Genomic DNA, 17167 nt, shown 5'->3' on the forward strand with positions numbered 1-17167 from the left:
TTGGAAACCGGGGTTGGCCTCTCCCGGGAGGGTGCCGCTGCAGGAGAGGTGCCGGCGCTGAGGGTGGAGGCCTGCCCAGCCGAGGGTTGCATCTTTGATACAGGAATTGCATACTCCTTCACCGTCTTTCTCTGGGAGTTTGAAAGGAAACAGAACACCTTGTGTCTTAATCTCTTAATTTGTGATTGAGTGGCATTTTATTCTTGAAATTAAGAACTCTTTCATATGTTAGAACGTTAACATGAATGTAAAATAGGTTTGAAATGTTTGCATCCAAAGTGAGATTTAAATACACAGCTATTTTTTATAACATTCAGAAGCATCAAGAAAACTGGTATTTAAAATTTTATTCATAATCACAGTACCATTCAGTTTTCCCCAATAGTCTCAGGTTTTTTTTAGTTTGAAACAGGGTCCAAACAATTACGTTTAGCTAATCTGCCTCCCAAGTCTCTGTCAATGAGCTGATTGCTCCACCCCGTCCCTTTTCTTCCTGGCATTTTCTGTGTTGGTTGTTCTGTAGTCAGGGGTGTCCCTATTTACATGGAACACGTTCTTCTGTCCTTTTATCTCCTGGGAGGTGGGAGGTGGATCTAGAGGTTCGAGCGGCTCAGCCTTTGAGCGCGTGCGCTTGGAGGTGGCGGTACGTGCGTCTGCTCTGGTCCTAGCGGCTCTCGGCACCTGGACTCGTGGTCATTAGGGGTTGCAGATGATGATGGTAAAAGTCTCATCCTTTACTTTGCCTTGATTCACTGAAATCCTATTTGGTTTCCCTAAGGGACAGTTCAGATAGAAGCAGTAGGACAAATGCCTGATTCTTTCTTTATGGGTTCTCAAAACAATGAGACAGTCTCATAGCCGCTTCACAAGTAACCAGGGAAGAAGTGTCAGTATAAATTCGTGAATTTAAACATTTGTGACGTGTTTTAAAACACGGTAGTTATTCTAATAGATGCGAGGATTGTGCCACTTTTGCGGTGGAGCCTCTGCAAGTTGACTCCTTGTCCTTTGCTCTCTGAAATGGTAAGAGGTTGTTGATTTGTTGTGTACTTTTTCACCCCAGACCTGGAACTGGCTGTTTCTCTAAGCAGCTCTGGCTCCCTCCTGTAGAACATGGTGTCTTGAGACCACAACCTGTACACTCGGGATCGTTGTTGCTGCAGGGCTGGTTACTGTCCTGGACCTTTTTGGTGGACGGCCAAAGTATTTTCAGAAATCTAGCTCCCTTTTCTGAACTTTATAGCCTGTTTCTTCTCTCTTCCACAGGTAATATTTTTTTAATTGTTGGTTTATCTACTGTAATATGGGGTTCCCTTGTAGCTCAGTAGGTAAAGAATCTTCCTGCAGTGCAGGAGACCTGAGTGCGATCCCTGGGTTGGGAAGATCCCCTGGAGAAGGAAATGATAATCCACTCCAGTATTCTTGCCTGGAAAATCTCATGGACAGAGGAGCCTGGTGGGCTGCAGTCCATGGGGTCGCAGAGTCGGGCATGACTGACCGACTAACACTTACCTACTTACTGTAATATAAGTACTTGTGTGTGTCTGTGCCCACAGCCCTCTTTCTTAAAAAACAGTAGTGTATGGTACAAGCTTTTCTCCATATTTTTTGAAATTTAGCAGCATATCATGAACTTGCGGCATAGCCGCATACAGAGATTCTCCTCACCCGTTTTAATGTATAGTATTCCATGTTGGTTATTAAATTATAGAAGAAGACTAACTTAAAAATATGCTGACATTATTCAGTATGTGCTTCTTCTGCATGTAAAAGTCATCCGTTTGTCCAGCTGCAGATTTCCCAGTAATTCTGGGACTTGGCAAGTACATTGCTAACCTTGGCCTGGTTTTCCTTATGGGTAAACTAAAAGACTTGGACTAGAAACTCAGGGTGAGTTATTGTAGCTGAAGGAGACTGCAGATGAGGAAACTGTACCTAAGAGCATCTCATTGGCCGCAGAGTGAGCACCCTATAACCAGGGTTGTGACGGTGCTGTGGAATCGGCAGGTATTGTTGAGTGATTGATTGTGTGTCAGAATCAGGGAGGCAAGGGCAGGTCTGCCGTGGGAAGCTAGCCAGGTGACGGCGTCACTCCCCAAGATGAGAGTGGGTTGTCTCTGAGTAGGTTGAGGCCTGCCGAACAGCCATGGCAAGAGCCGAAGACAGCAGATTCCGTCTGGGCTGCCCTGACCACGGGGCTCCCATGCAGCTGAGGGGGAGTGGGTTGTCCAGGAGCTCCGCGGTGGGGCTCGGAGTGGGTCTGCTCACCCAGCAGGACAGAGAAGGGGCCTGGATCAGCACCTGAACAGCTCCCGCCTCTACACCACCGGCGGCAAAGGGGAGCTGGTGAAGGAGTGCAGTCAGGAGCTCAGAGCTAAGAGCTGCTGACTTTTGGCATCTCATGCCGTATCCTCCGAGTGATCTAGATACTGTAATCCACTCCTGAAGGGCGCCATGTTTCACGCTTTTCACTCTGATTTCCTAGTAAAGTCGGTGCTTCAGGAAAGTGCGCCTTCTCACAGCCTGCAGCCCCAGAGCCTCCAGGCCGGGCATGGCTCGGGCAGCCTCTCCGGGAAAGGCGCTGCCTGCTCTGAGTCGCTGTCAGGCGGACGGAGCCCTCAGCTCCTTCCTGTCCAGATGGCTGGGCTCTGGCCCTGGTCCAGGAGCAGCCAGAGTTGAATGAACCCTTGTTTAACATCCTGCGTCATTTGAACCGAGTGATATGGCAGTGCTAGGTCTCGGGCGGCTGTTGTTTTCCTAAGGAATCTAAGACCAAGTTGCGTGTTATGGTTTGATCAGGTTCCTTTCCAGCGTCTGCCCGCGTCAGCCTCCCTCCCCCCTCTCTCCGGCGCGGGGCTTTTCCATGTGCGATGAGGAGCGGCCTGTTTGTTTGGGTAAGAGTCCAGGCCCCTCTGTGCTCTCCCAGTGGGTTAGCCACAGGCGGCCCTGAGCAGAGCGCCTGGCGGCAGGTGTCCTGGGCAGTGAGTGTCCCGAAATGTCTGCATAACTGTGGACTGCCAGCGCGCTTTCTTATCAGCAGGGCACTCCTGTCTGCCTGTGGCTCTCTCCCTTCCTTGGCCTCGCGTGGATGGTGTTTTAGTCTCCCTCCTGGGCTTGACGTGGAGCTGGTTGTCCTGCGTCTCTGTTGTTAGCACTTTCTTGCTGGCAGGAGCCGCTTTCTCTGTTTATCTGACGCTTCCCTTCTTTGGTTTTCCCCGGGCTTTCCAGCCCTTGGAACATCCTTTTGTCAGCAGATGTGCGTTTGTTTCCAATTTCTAATCTCCCAAGTGTAGCTCAACTTAAACCACCAAAGCCAGGAACATAAAATAAATTATCAGTGTAATGGAGATGTAGAGCAAAGTGAAGAGAACCCAGTCTGACTCTTCACTGTGTTTCTGAGTACAGGTACACCTCAACTTGGCCAGCAAAGGTCCATATAGTCAAAGCTATGGTTTCTCCAGTGGTCATGTATAGTGTGAGAGTTGGATCATAAGGGAAGCTGAGCGCTGAAGAATGGATGCTTTTGAACTATGGTTTTAGAGAAGACTCTTGAGAGTCCCTTGGACAGCAAGGAGATCAAACCAGTCAATCCTAAAGGAAATGAGTCCTGAATAGTCACTGAAAGGACGGATGCTGAAGTTGAAATTCCAATACTTTGGCCACCTGATGCAAAGAGCTGACTCATTGGAAAGACCCTGATGCTGGGAAAGATTGGGGGCAGGAGGAGAAGGAGACAACAGAGGATGAGATGGTTGGATGGCATCACCGACTCTATGGACATGAGTTTGAGCAAGCTCCAGGAGTTGGTGATGGACAGGGAGGCCTGGGGTGCTGTAGTCCATGGGGTTGCAAAGAGTCAGGCACGACCGAGCAACTGAACTGACTGAGTGATGCCGCAACCGAGTGAGGAGCTGGTTAGAAGCTAAAACTTTATGAAACCGATTTCTCAAATAGAGACTTTTTTCTTTTGGATAAAAATATGGCCTCAAAATGCAGTAAGTTCATACCTAAACACATAGCAAGCAATAAATAATATAGTAACAGAGCAGTAATTCTGCTCCGTTGGAAGCTGCAGCATCGGAATTCTTGCCCTGTGCATGCCGGGCCCCGCGTTCCCTGCCCACCTCCCCGCGGTGTGGGCCCAGGATGCCCACGCCCAGGCCACTGCCTCCTGGGGCTCCGGTCCTGCCTTCTGTCGGGGTCCTCCGAGCGCACCAACGTGGGGCCCCGCTCTCGAGCCCACACTTGCCTTCACGGTCACTCCCACGCTGTCTCCACCTGGCATGTCTGCTGTTCCTGTTAGGCAGAACGTTCCGCTGTGTGTGGGAGCAGACATCCTCTTTCCAGACCTGACGCTGGGATGAGGCCGGGAAGGTGATGCGACGACTGGGCCCGGGGTTCCCACCTCCCAGTGACCCCGTGTGCTCACCGGAGCCATGTGCCTCCCGTCTGTGGGTGTTGCAGCCCCTGAGCCGCTTCCCCAGATCAGGTTGTCAGCACGTCTGCAGGCCCCCGAAAGCCATCTCCACCAGCTCTTTAAGGCCTTTGACTGAGTTTGCATCATTTTGCTTCATCAGCACAATCATTATTTTAAGTATACTTTTTGTTAACGTGTGATTGTCACATCTAAACTTTAGGATTAAGGGGAAATTTAACTATTTTATACCCACGTATAAGTAAGTGAAATAAAGGTATTTATTTTAAGTCAGGAACTCTAGTCAAAGGTTTCCACACGTCCCCCGTTTTAGAAGCTTCCAGAGATGGGTCTTTGCTTACTCGCCAGTGCTTCTGGTGGTCAGCCTCTGCGTGGGGCACACGTGGGCTTCCTGGCCACCCCCAGGTGGGTGTGAATGAACAGATATAGTTGTAGGTGAGAAATGACCATCACAGGTATTTTAGATAAAATTAGCAAGTTAATTTTGTATGTTCAGTTTAGAGAGTGATAGTTAGAACCAAGGAGCTTTCTTTAACAGTGGCTTTTAGTTCGGGGGTCTTTGAGCATAGTGTTAGCTCTTGTTGCTGCACTTACAGCAGGTGTTGTTCCAGCCGAAGATCGAGATGGGGTTCTGCTATTTTTTTTGCCAGGGTCTGTGTGAAGTGGTTATGAAGCTCAGTGATGAAGAAAGAAATCAGAGTGTCTAAGCTCTTTAGACTTCATACTTTTCATAAAAACTTTTTTTTACAGTTTTTTATTATGGAAAATGTCATTTAAACCATTCCAAATGTACAGTTCAGTGGGTTTTATTTAGTATATTCACAGTGTTGTACAGCCATCATCACTGTTTGTTTCTAGAACATTTTTGTCCCAAGAAGAAACTCCCCTCGGTCTCTCTGTTACTCTCCTCTCGTCTCAGCCCCTGTCAACCACGACTCTACCCTCCGTCTCCATGGATTTGCTTGTCCTGGACATTGCACACAAATGGAATATGTGATATGTGGCCTTTTGCTCCTGGCTTCTGTTAATTTAGCATGACGCTTTCAAGGTTTTTCCATGCTGTATTATGTGTTGGCGCTTTATTTTTTTATGGCTAAATAATAGTGCATCATATAGGCATATATAAATTTTGTGTATCCAGTCATCTCTTGACGGACATTTGGACTGAATAGTTTTGTCTGTTTTGAATATTCCTGCTGTGAACATTCACGCACAAGTCTTTGTGTAAACGTTTGTGTTTCACTTCTTTTGGATATATACACAAGAGTAGAATTGCTGGGTCATGTGGTAACTCTGTTTAACTTTTTTGAGTAACTGCCAAATTGTTATCTACAGATGATGAACCATTTTACTATATTCAGCAGTGTATGAGGGTTCCAGTTTCTTCATATTCCTCACCAACACTTGAAGTTTTCCTTTTTTTTTAAAATTACAGCCACACTAATAGCTGTGAAGTAGTATCTCATGTTGGTTTGTTTTTTTAATGGTAGTTTTTAAAAATTGACATGAAGTTGACAGAACGTAAAATGAACCATTTTAAAGTGAGCAGTTCACTGGCATGTAGCACACTCACAGGCTGTGACCACAACCTCCTCCTGGTCCCAGATGCTCTCATTACCTCAGAAGGAAACCCTGAAGGCGTTAAGCTGGTAATCCTCGTTGTCCTTCTCCTCATCTGCTAGGCAGCTACCAATCTGTTTTTCTGTCTCTGGATTTGCCTATTCTGTATGTTTCATATAAATGGAATCATGCGGTATGTGACCTTTTCTTTTTGACGTCTTTCACTTAGCATAATATTTTCCAGGTTCATCTATGTCGTGGCCTGTATCATTATCTCTTCATTTCTTTTTATGGCTAATATTTACACTCCCCACCCCCCCATTTTGTTTATCTGTTCATCTGTTGATGCACATTTGGGTTGATTCTGCCTTTTGAGTAGTGTGAATGGTGCTACTATAAACATGTCTGTACATATGTTGATTTGAGTACCTGTTTCAGTTGTTTAGGGGATACACCTAAGAATGCAATTGCTGGGTCATATTGGCAATTCTGTGTTTAACTTTTTGAGAAACTGAAAATGTTTTCCACAAAAAACCAATGCATTTTACCAGCAATATATGAGGGCATCAGTTTCTCTGCATTGTCAACAATGCTTGTTGTTTTACCTTTTAAAAAATCGTGGCCATTCTGGTGGGCTTGAAGTGATAGCTCACTGTGGTTTTGGTTTGTAATTCTCTAGTGACTCATGGTCGGAGAAGGCACTGGCGCCCCACTCCAGGACTCTTGCCTGGAGGATCCCAGGGACGGGGGAGCCTGGTGGGCTGCAGTCCACAGGGATGCTAAGAGTCCAGCACGACTGAGCGACTTCACTTTCACTTTTCACTTTCATGCATTGGAGAGGAAACTGGCAACCCACTCCAGTGTTCTTGCCTGGAGAATCCCAGGGACGGGGGAGCCTGGTGGGCTGCCGTCTATGGGGTCGCACAGGGTCGGACACGACGGAAGCGACTTAGCAGCAGCAGCAGCAGCAGCAGTGACTCATGGTGTTGAAGATCTTTCCATGTGCTTATTGGCTGTTTCTATGTTTTTCTTGGAGAAATGTTTGTTCACATCCTTTGCCCATTTTTTAATTGAGTTGTTTTTTTGTTGTTGAGCTGTAAGAATTCTTTGTATATTCTGAATATTAGACTCTTATACATGGTTTGCAGATTTTGTTTGTTGTTTAGTCGCTAAGTCGTGTCTGACTGTTTGCAACCCCATGGACAGCAGTCCACCAGGTTTCCCTGTCCTTCACTCTCCCAGAGCTTGCTCATACTCAAGTCCATTGAGTCAGTGATGCCGTCCAACCATCTCATCCTCTGTCATCCCCTTCTCTTCCAGGCCTCAGTTGTTCCCAGCATTAGTGTCTTTTCCAATGAGTTGACTCTGCATCAGGTGGCCAAAGTATTGGAGCTTCAACTTCAACGTCAGTCCTTCCAATGAATAGTCAGCATTGATTTCCTTTAGGATGGACTGGTTTGATCTCCTTGCTGTCCAAGGGACTGTCACGAGTCTTCTGTAGCTCCACAGTTCAAAAGCATCTGTTCTTCAGCACTCAGCCTTCCTTAAGGTCCAACTCTTACATCCGTACATGACTACTGGAAAAAACACAGGTTTGACTATATGGACCTTTGTCAGCAAAGTGATTTCTCTGCTTTTTAGTGCGCTGTCTAGGTTTGTTGTAGCTTTTCTTCTGAGGAGTAAGCATCTTTTTTCATGGCTGTAGTCCCTATCTTTAGTCATTTTGGAGCCCAAGGAAATAAATAACTTTCTCCCATTTTTTTTTGCATTTTTGGTTTCTTGATAGTGTCCTTTTATATACAAAGTTTTCAAATTTTGTGAGGCCAGTTTATCTTATTTTTCTTCATTGCTTGTGCTTTTGGGGTCCTGTCTAAGAATCCTTTGCCGGATCCAGCATCATGAAAATCTGTCCCTGTGTTTTCTTCTAAAACTTATGGTGTTGCATGCATGCTGAGTCATTTCAGTCATGTCCGACTCTTTGCAACCATATGGACTGTAGCCCAACAGGCTGCTCTGTCCCTGGAATTCTCCAGGCAAGAGTACTGGAGTGGGTTCCATGACCTCCTCCAGTAGACCTTCCTGACCCAGGGATCTAACCTGCATCTCTTAGATCTCCTGCATTGGCAGGTGGGTTCTTTACCACTAGCGCCACCTGGGAAGCCCTTTACAGTGTTAGTTCTTATATTTTAGTTGTTCATCCATTTTAAGTTTGTTCGCATGTATGGAGTGAGGCAGGGGTCTAAGTTCATTCTTCAACTTTGTTTTTCCTTTTCAATACTGTTTTGGCTCTTTGGGGTCCCTTTTGCAGTTCCATGTGATTTTTTAAAAATTTATTTTTAAGTGAAGGATAATTGCTTTACAGAATTTTAGGATCAGATTTCTCATTTCTGTAAAAGGCCACTGGAATTTTGATAGAGATTGCATTGAATCTGTAGATTGCTTTGGGTAGTATGTTTGTTATGGTTCTCTAGAGAAACAGAACCAATAAGGTGTGTGTGTGTATGTGCGTGTGTAAAGAGATAGTTATTCTAAGGAATTGGGGCTCACACAGTTATGGAGGCAGGCCAGTCCCAAAATCTGCAGTTTAAGTTGGCAACTACAAGAGCCAGTGGCTTAGTTCCAGTCTGAGTCAAAAGGCCCAAAATCAAGAGGGCTAATGGTATAGTTCAGTTCAGTTGAGTCACTCAGTCGTGTCCAACTCTTTGCAACCCTATGGACTACAGCACACCAGGCTTCCCTGTCCATCACAAACTCCTGGAGCTTGCTCAAACTCATGTCCATCAAGTTGGTGATACCATTCAACCATCTCATCCTCTGTCGTCCCCTTCTCCTCCTGCCTTCAGTCTTTCCCAGCATCAGAGTCTTTTCCAATGAGTCACTTCTTCACATCTGGCAGCCAAAGTATTGGCGCTTCAGCATCAGTCCTGCCAATGAATATTCAGGACTGATTTCTTTTAGGATGGACTGTTTTGATCTCCTTGCAGTCCAAGGGACTCTCAAGAGTCTTCTTCAACACCACAGTTCAAAAGCATCAATTCTTCCACGCTCAGCTTTCTCTATGGTCCAACTCTCACATCCATACATGACTACTGGAAAAACTGTAGCTTTAACTAGACAGACCTTTATCGGCAAAGTAATGTCTGCTTTTTATCAGTTGTCTAGATTGGTCATAACTTTTCTTCCAAGGAGCAAGCGTCTTTTAATTTCATAGCTGTAGTCACCATCTACATTGATTTTGGAGCCCCAAAAAGTAAAGTCTGTCACTGTTTCCCCATCTATTTGCCATGAAGTGATGGGACAGAATTCCACATTCTTCATTTTTGAACGTTGAGTTTTCAGCTAACGTTTCCACTCTCCTCTTTCACCTTTATCAAGAGGCTCTTAGTTCCTCTTCGCTTTCTGCCATAAGGGTGGTGTCATCTGCATATCTGAGGTTATTGATATTTCTGCCGGCAATCTTGATTCCAGCTTGTGTTTCATCTAGTCTGGCATTTCTCATGATGTATTCTGCATATAAGTTAAATAAGCAGGGTGACAGTATACAGCCTTGACATAATCCTTTCCCAATTTGGAACCAGTCCATTGTTCCATGTCCAGTTCTAACTGTTGCTTCTTTTCCTGCATACAAATTTATCAGGAGGCAGGTCAGGTGGTCTGGTATTCCCATCTCTTTCAGAATTTTCCACAGTTTGTTGTGATCCACACAGTCAAAGGCTTTGGCTTAGTCAATAAAGCAGAAGTAGATGTTTTTCTGGAACTCTCTTGCTTTTTCAATGATCCAGCGGATGCTGGCAATTTGATCTCTGGTTCCTCTGCCTTTTCTAAAACCAACTTGAACATCTGAAAGTTCACGGTTCACATACTATTGAAGCCTGGCTTGGAGAATTTTGAGCATTACTTTGCTAGTGTGTGAGATGATTGCAATTGTGCAGTAGTTTGAGCATTCTTTGGCATTGCCTTTCTTTGGGATTGGAATGAAAACTGACCTTTTCCAGTCCTGTGGCCACTGCTGAGTTTTCCAAATTGGTAGCATATTGAGTGCAGCACTTTCATAGCGTCATCTTTTAAGATTTGAAATGCTGAACTGGAATTCCATCACCTCCACTAACTTTATTCGTAGTGATGCTTCCTAAGGCCCACTTGACTTCGCATTCTAGGATGTCTTGCTCTAGGTGAGTGATCTCACCATCATGGTTATCTGGGTCATGAAGATCTTTTTTGTATAGTTCTTCTGTGTATTCTTGCTACCTCTTCTTAATCTCTTCTGCTTCTGTTAGGTCCTTACTGTTTCTGCCTTTATTGTGCCCATCTTTGCATGAAATGTTCCCTTTCGTGCAGAAGGGACAGGAAGGGTGTGGTTTCTATCCAAAACCCAGGCTTCAGATCCAGGAAGAACTGATATATATTTCAGTTTTAGTTTGAAGGCAAGAAAAAAGTCAGTGTGTCAATTTGAAGACAGGCACAAAGACTCCTCCTTACTTGGGGAAAGGGCAGACTTTTTTGTTCTATTTGGGCATTTAATTGAATGAGGCTCCACATTAGGGAGGGCAGTCTGCTTTATTCATTTTACCAATTTAAATGTTAATCTCTTCCAACGCCCTCACAGGAACACCTAGAATAATATTTGATCAGATATCTAGGCACCTTGTGACCTCAACAAGTTGACACATAAAATTAACCGTCAGAAGTAGTATTGCCATCATAACATTGTCTTCCGGTCCATGTACATAGATCTGTTTTGGAGCAGACAAATACCTTAACATTGAATGGTGTGTTCTTTCTCTCAGCAGTTGTGAACAGATCTTTCACAGATTGGTTAAATTTTTTCCTAGGTAGTTGATTCTTTTGGATGCTATCGTGAATGGAGTTGCTTTCTAAATCAGATTGTTTGCTGCTGTTGTGTAGAAACAGAAATGATGTTTCTTTCTTGGCTTTTGTACCCTGCAACTTTGGTGAATTCTTTTATTAGTTCTAGGTACTTTCTTGTGAAGTCTTTGGGATTTTCTATACCTAGGATCATATCATCTGTGAATAGAGCTGGTTTTCTTTCTCTCTTTCTAATTTGGATGCCTTTCATTTCGTTTTCTTGCCTAATTGCTCTGGATAGAATTTCCATATAATATTGAGTAACAGTGGTGAAAGCTTGCATCCTTCCCTTCTTCCTGATCTTTCACCATTAAACGTGGGTTTTTCACAAATACCTTTTATCCTTTATAATGTAAAGGAAAAGTGAAGATGAAAGTGTTCGTTGCTCAGTCATTTCCGACTCTTTATGGCCCCATGAACTGTAGCCTGCCAGACTCCTCTGTCCATGGAATTCTCCAGCCATTCCCTTCTTTGACTCAGGAATCAGACCCAGGTCTCCTGCATTGCAGGTGGATTCTTTTACCATCTGAGCCACCAGGAAAGCCCCCTGTCAAGGAAGTTCCCTCTTATTCCTAGTTTCTAAGGATTGTTCTAATGAAAGTATGTTTAATTTTGTCCACTTCTTTTTCTACACCAGTTGAGATGATCATGTGTATTTTACCCTTGTTCTTTTACTGTGGTATATTACATTGATTGATTTTCTTATACTGAACCACTCTTACCCTCCTGGGACAAATCCCACTTGATCGTGGTGTAGAATACATTTAATGTGCTTTAGGGCTTAGTTTTCTAGTATTTTGTTGAGTCTTCTTCATTTTTGAAACATTTTGGGGGGTCAGGGACAGAGGATTCCTAGTTAATATTTGTTTCTTTTAGCCATTCAAATATATTATCCCACTGTCCTCTGTCCTCTATTGTTTCTGATGAGATGTCAACTGTTGATCTTATTGAGGAAGTCCTTTTATGTAAGGAATCATTTCTCTTGCTGCTTTCAAAATTTTCCTTCTTTCCTCCAGCAGTTCAATGGTAATGTGTATTAGTATAGATCTCTTTGAGTTTAACCTACACAGTTTGTTGAGTTTCCTGAATGTGCAAATTAATATTTTTCATCAGAAATAGGAAATCCTTGTCCATTATCTTTTAAAATATTCTTTTCACCTTTTTGTCTCCCTCCTCTCCTTTCTGGGACTTCCAGAGTAATGTATAGGTTGGTATGATTGATAGTGCCCCATAGGTCTCTAAGCTCTTTGCATTTATTATTTTTCCTTCTGTTACTTAGACTGGATAAACTCAATTGTCTTATCTTCAAATCTCAATTGACCTGTCTTCAAGCTCTCTAATGCTTTCTTCTGTCTACTCAGTTCTTCTGTTGAGCCCCTTTATTGAATTTTTCTTTTCCATTATTTTGCTTTTTCACTCCAGGATCTCCGTTTGGTTCCTTTTAAACTTTATTGATTTTTATTGATATTTTCTATTTCATGAGACATTGTTCAGATGGTTTCTTTTACTTTTTTAGACACGGTTCCCTTTATCTCTTTGAACTCATGTACAATTTTAAGTCTAATGTCTGGGTTTCCTCCTAGATAGTTTCTATTACTTGCTTTTTTTTTTTGCCCTGTATATGGGCCATGCTTCCTTATTTCTTGCCTGACTTACAATTTTTTTGTTGAAAATGGACATTTTGGATATTATAATATGGCAAATATGGAAATGAGCTTCTCTCCAGTATTTCTTGCCACTTGTTTTAGTTAGTTTGCATAAATGACTTTTTTGAGCTGATTTTGTAAAGTCCGTATTCTTTATCATGTGCACTCACTGAAGTCTCTGTTCCACCAGTGTAGTAGTCAGCTAAGAATCACACAGAGATTTTTCTTAAGTGCCTGGAACCAAAATTATCTCCGAATCTCTTCATACAGGGTATGTGTGAGTGTCGGGGTATGTTTTGAGCACCCAGCCAGGCAGTTGACAAGTTTGGCTTAGCATCACTTCCTGCTTGTACAGAACCTGAAGGTCAGCCGGAGGTGAGAGTTCAGGGTCTTCTCAGATCTCTCCTGAGTGTGCACACAGCCCGGAGCATGTGCGTGGCCTTCTGGGATCCCAGTAACACGTTGGAGCTCTTCAGAGCCCTCGTTTCCCAGCATTTCCTGTCAGTCTTTTGGTTTGTCTCTTGTTTTCTTCTACTATTACTGGTTGGCCCAGGCAGCAGTGACTCATCCATTTGCCTGTGAGTGTTTTTAGGATAGCACCCCAGCCCCACCGTGGCTGCCTTAGTGCTAGGAGAGTCCTGAGACTAATGAGGTCAAGCCGTTTGAGCGGGTCTTCTGGGGAGCCACCAGAGAGGTCGTAACTACTCCTGAAACTCTTTGCACATGAGTCTGTTCCCCTCCACCTGCCCCCAGCCTCCAGCCAGTCCCCATGCTGGGATTGCAGGCATCTGTCTTCCAGGCCCCTGCCTCTTGGGGAGGGGGCCAGGGGTGGGGAAAACGCGGCAGAGCTCACTGTCCTCACCGAGATGCAGCAGGTTTCTGTTGATTAAGCATCCCTCTGATTGCTGTAAGCTTTCTGTTTAGTTTTTAGAGTTCCACACAGGTTGTTTCTGACAGATCTCGCCATCTGTTTTCTTGCTTTTATTGAAGGATGGACTTTTAGAGTTATGTACTCAGCCGTCTTCACTGACATCACTCAACGTCTGTTCTTAACCTGGCGACCAATTTTGAATTTGCCTCATTTATGTCCACCCTAGCTGATTTCAGAAAGGAGTTAAGTTGACTTTCAATGGTGAACAGTATGAGAGATAAATTTTCATTAGTACTCGTGTCCTCCCTTGTTGCTTTTGAAAACTTTGGTCTTGCAGATAGACGTTTTATCTCCTTTGGTGATGCTGAGGTTTTCATCCCCCCTGCTCCACAGATGGGAGGGCACCTGAAGTAGATTCACTTTGGTGGTTCTCCTGCCTGACCTTGTGTGTGGTCTTAGGGTGACACACCCATGGGCATCCAGCTTTAGCAATGCTCACTCTCACTACCGGCTGCCTCTGGGCTGGTTGTGGAAAATTTGCCTCCAGTGATGGTCTTCCTAAATCCAAAAACTTCCTTTTCCTCAGGACACAGTCGGTGGATAATTGTCTTAAGACTTAAAGATATCATCCTATTGTCTTAGTAGTTTTAGGAGGTGGTTAGGTGATTTGTGTGCTTTAAATCAGAACTGGCTTCTTATAGTGACCTTGATCCTTGGCGGAGTCTGGGATCAGTAAACCTGAGAGGGTCCATTCATCCACCAGTCCTGGCACCAGGGAGGACTGTGGGCCAGCTGAGGCCCACATCAGCCATCTCACCGATAGAGCAGGGCGTGGGCTTGCCCACTGGGCCCTGCTTGGGGTTCATGTAATTTCTTAAACAAGCTCTTGTTTAGGTAGAATATTTCCCTTGAGTAATGTGAGTCTATTCAACATAGTTGGTGACTCGTTATTTGAGCAGAATATCCTTTATTTGGAAATGATTCTGTGATAGAAGAAGAACTGCTTTCAGTTTGGTTCCCTATGTATTAGGTTGTCCTTTTTCATCAGCATCACCCGTAAGCTCATCGAAATATTTTTAAAAGGCCAAGAGGTATAGATAAAGATATCCTTTAAAAGGATACATTTGACTACATTAAAATTAAGAACTTCACTTCATTAAAATGCAGAAAGTTAAAGTGAAGCCACAACCTAAGGGGAAAACATATACATATAACTAACAAAAGATTAGCAGTCAGAACATATGAATCACCCCTGCAAATCAATATTTTAAAAGACCAATAACGCAGTTAAAAAATTCAGACACAGGCATTTCAACAGAAGGAAAAGCACAAGTGGCCGGTGAGCATATGAAAATATGCTGAACCTATTTAAGTATCAGAGTGAGGAAGAAAAGGGACCCTCATACCTGCTAGATTGGTGGAAATTAAGCTGTCTAATGATGCCCAGTGCTGGTGAGAGGGTGGGTTAGCGAAGCTCGTGAACTGGCTGTGCCTACACCCTGCAGACCAGCCGTTCCTGTGAACTCTAGATGTGGAGTTCAGGGCAGGAGTTGGCAAATTCTTCTCTAAAGGGCGAAGTGGTAAATATTCCAGGCCTTGTGGGCAATGTATAAGGTCTTGTCACACACTTGCCTTTGTTTCATTTGTTTGTTTGACTCTTTAACAATGTAAAAAGCGTGTTAAGCTTGAGAGCCTAGCAGAAACAGGCTACTGACCATATATGACCCGCAGCTTACAGTTGCTTAACCCTAGTCCCGTGATCTCAAGTGTATACCCTAGAGAAATTTCCCCAGGACAGATGCTCTAGGATGTTCACAACAGAGTGTCCATACTAGCAGAAAATGGAAGCAGTGTGATAAAAAGATAGGTACACTGTGGAATATTATATTGTAGTAAAAATTAATGAAATATGTCTACTACACACAGCACACGTGGCGTTACACTGATATGACCCTGATGGCGGAGGACTGCATATGGTTTATCATTTTTATGAGGTTAAGAAGAGGCGAAATGTTTTGTTTAAGAAGAAAAATGTGTGATAGTAAGAGTAAGTACAAAGATAAGTACGAAGTTGAGGGTGACATTGGCTTTTGGAGCGAGGCAGGGGATGGCTGAGGTGGGGGGCGCAGGACGATGGTGACTGTCACGTGGGTGCTGGGTCCTGGGGCTTTGTTGATGCTGTATTCTTAACCTTGCGTGGATATTGCACAGAATCGTTTTTATGTGTCTGGTACACACAGTACCTTTTCTTGAAAGGCAGAGAAGGGTGTCAGCCAGGGAGGACTTAAGAGCCCACCCCGCTGCTCTCCGGGGAGTGGCCCTTCTGTACCGGCGTTGTACTGACTTGACCAGCTGGGAAGGAGGAGGCAGGTGGCCCGCAGGCGTTGGGCAGTGGCCGCCAGCACGGCCTGCCAGAGCCGTGAAGGGATGCGCGGGGGCACAGCCCGCTCCGTTCTGTGGCGACCGTGAGCTCGCCGGCCCGAGCACACCCTGCCCCTTCCCCAGCGACGGTCTTGGCGCCCTTGTCCGAAACCAGCTGGCCATCAATGTGAGCATTTCTGCCTGGACTCCTGGTTCTGCTTCACTGACTGTCTGTCTGTCCTTCTTACCACTACTACAGTATCCTGATTCATCTGTAGTAAGTTTTGAAATAAGGAAGTGTGAGTCTTCAGACTTGGTTCTTCTTTTTCAGGATTGTTTTGTCTATTCTGAGTCCCTCATATTTCAGTGTGAGTTTTAGGTTCAGCTTATTAATTTCTGCAAGACAAGCCCCAGCTAGGCTCAGTTGGGTTGGGACGGGCTTGTAGGTCAGGCAGAGTAGTAGGGCCGCCTGAGCCATGTTAAGGGTTCCAGTCCGTAAGTGTGGAAGCTTTCCGCTTAGGATAAAAAGCAGTGTTTTATCATTTTCAGAATATATTTTATTATTTTTGATGCTCTTATAATCGGATTGCTTTCTCAATTTTATTTTTGAATTGTTCACTGCTAGTGTATAGAAATGCAACTGGACTTTATGTGTTGATATCAAGCTCCGGGAGATGGTGACGGACAGGGAAGCCTGGCGTGCTGCAGCCCACGGGGTCTCAAAGAGTCAGACACAGCTGACTGACTGAGCTATTATATCCTGCAGCTTTACTGAGCAAGTTTATTAATTCAGCTTGTTTTTAGTTGGTTCCTTAGTATGTCCTATGCACAGGATTATGTCATCTGAAAATGGAAATAGTTTTACTTCTTCTTTCCAGTCTGGAAGCTGTTTATTTCTTTTTTTCCTTGCCTAATTGCTGAGCAAGGGCTTTTTGACAAGGCTTTAAGCTATCCAGAGTGAGGAAGCAACTGATCCCCATGGACTCCCCGATCCAGCGGGAGGAGAGTGTGTCTTCTGGGTGTAGTGCTGCAATTTGCAGAGGGATCCTGCATGTAATACCTCAGTGATGCCTGAAAATGCCAGAGAATTAAGGGCGCCATCTGCTATTCATGGGAAAAGAAAAACTGAGGCTTCAAGGATGAAAGCTGTGCCTGAGGACCTGCCTCAGGGCGGGAGCACCAGGCCTGCCTTCCCACCCAGGCCACTCCCAGCCCCTGCCTGTCCGACCCTCCCTGGAGCCCCCAGGACCTGGCCGCCAGCCACTCCCACCCAGCCATGCTGCGTCTGTGTCTCTCTGCCTTGTCCTCCGCCAGAACTGGGATCATCTTGCCCCAGGTCCCACTCAAGAAGCCCATCTCCCCAGCACAGGGTGCAGGCCTCCCAGTCTGAGCATCTGCAGCCTCTGTAAGCTCTCAGGGGGTGCTGCC

General features: G+C 44.8%; 1 protein-coding gene across 2 annotated transcripts in view; it reads left to right on the forward strand.

The window, feature by feature from the left end:
- TRAF3 (TNF receptor associated factor 3) overlaps window positions 1-17167 on the forward strand; it is a 117430-nt gene that overhangs the window by 63371 nt on the left and 36892 nt on the right. The gene's annotated exons all lie outside the window — the stretch shown is intronic.

This window comes from Muntiacus reevesi, chromosome 15 (assembly GCF_963930625.1).
Source record: "Muntiacus reevesi chromosome 15, mMunRee1.1, whole genome shotgun sequence".
Lineage (NCBI taxonomy): Eukaryota > Metazoa > Chordata > Mammalia > Artiodactyla > Cervidae > Muntiacus > Muntiacus reevesi.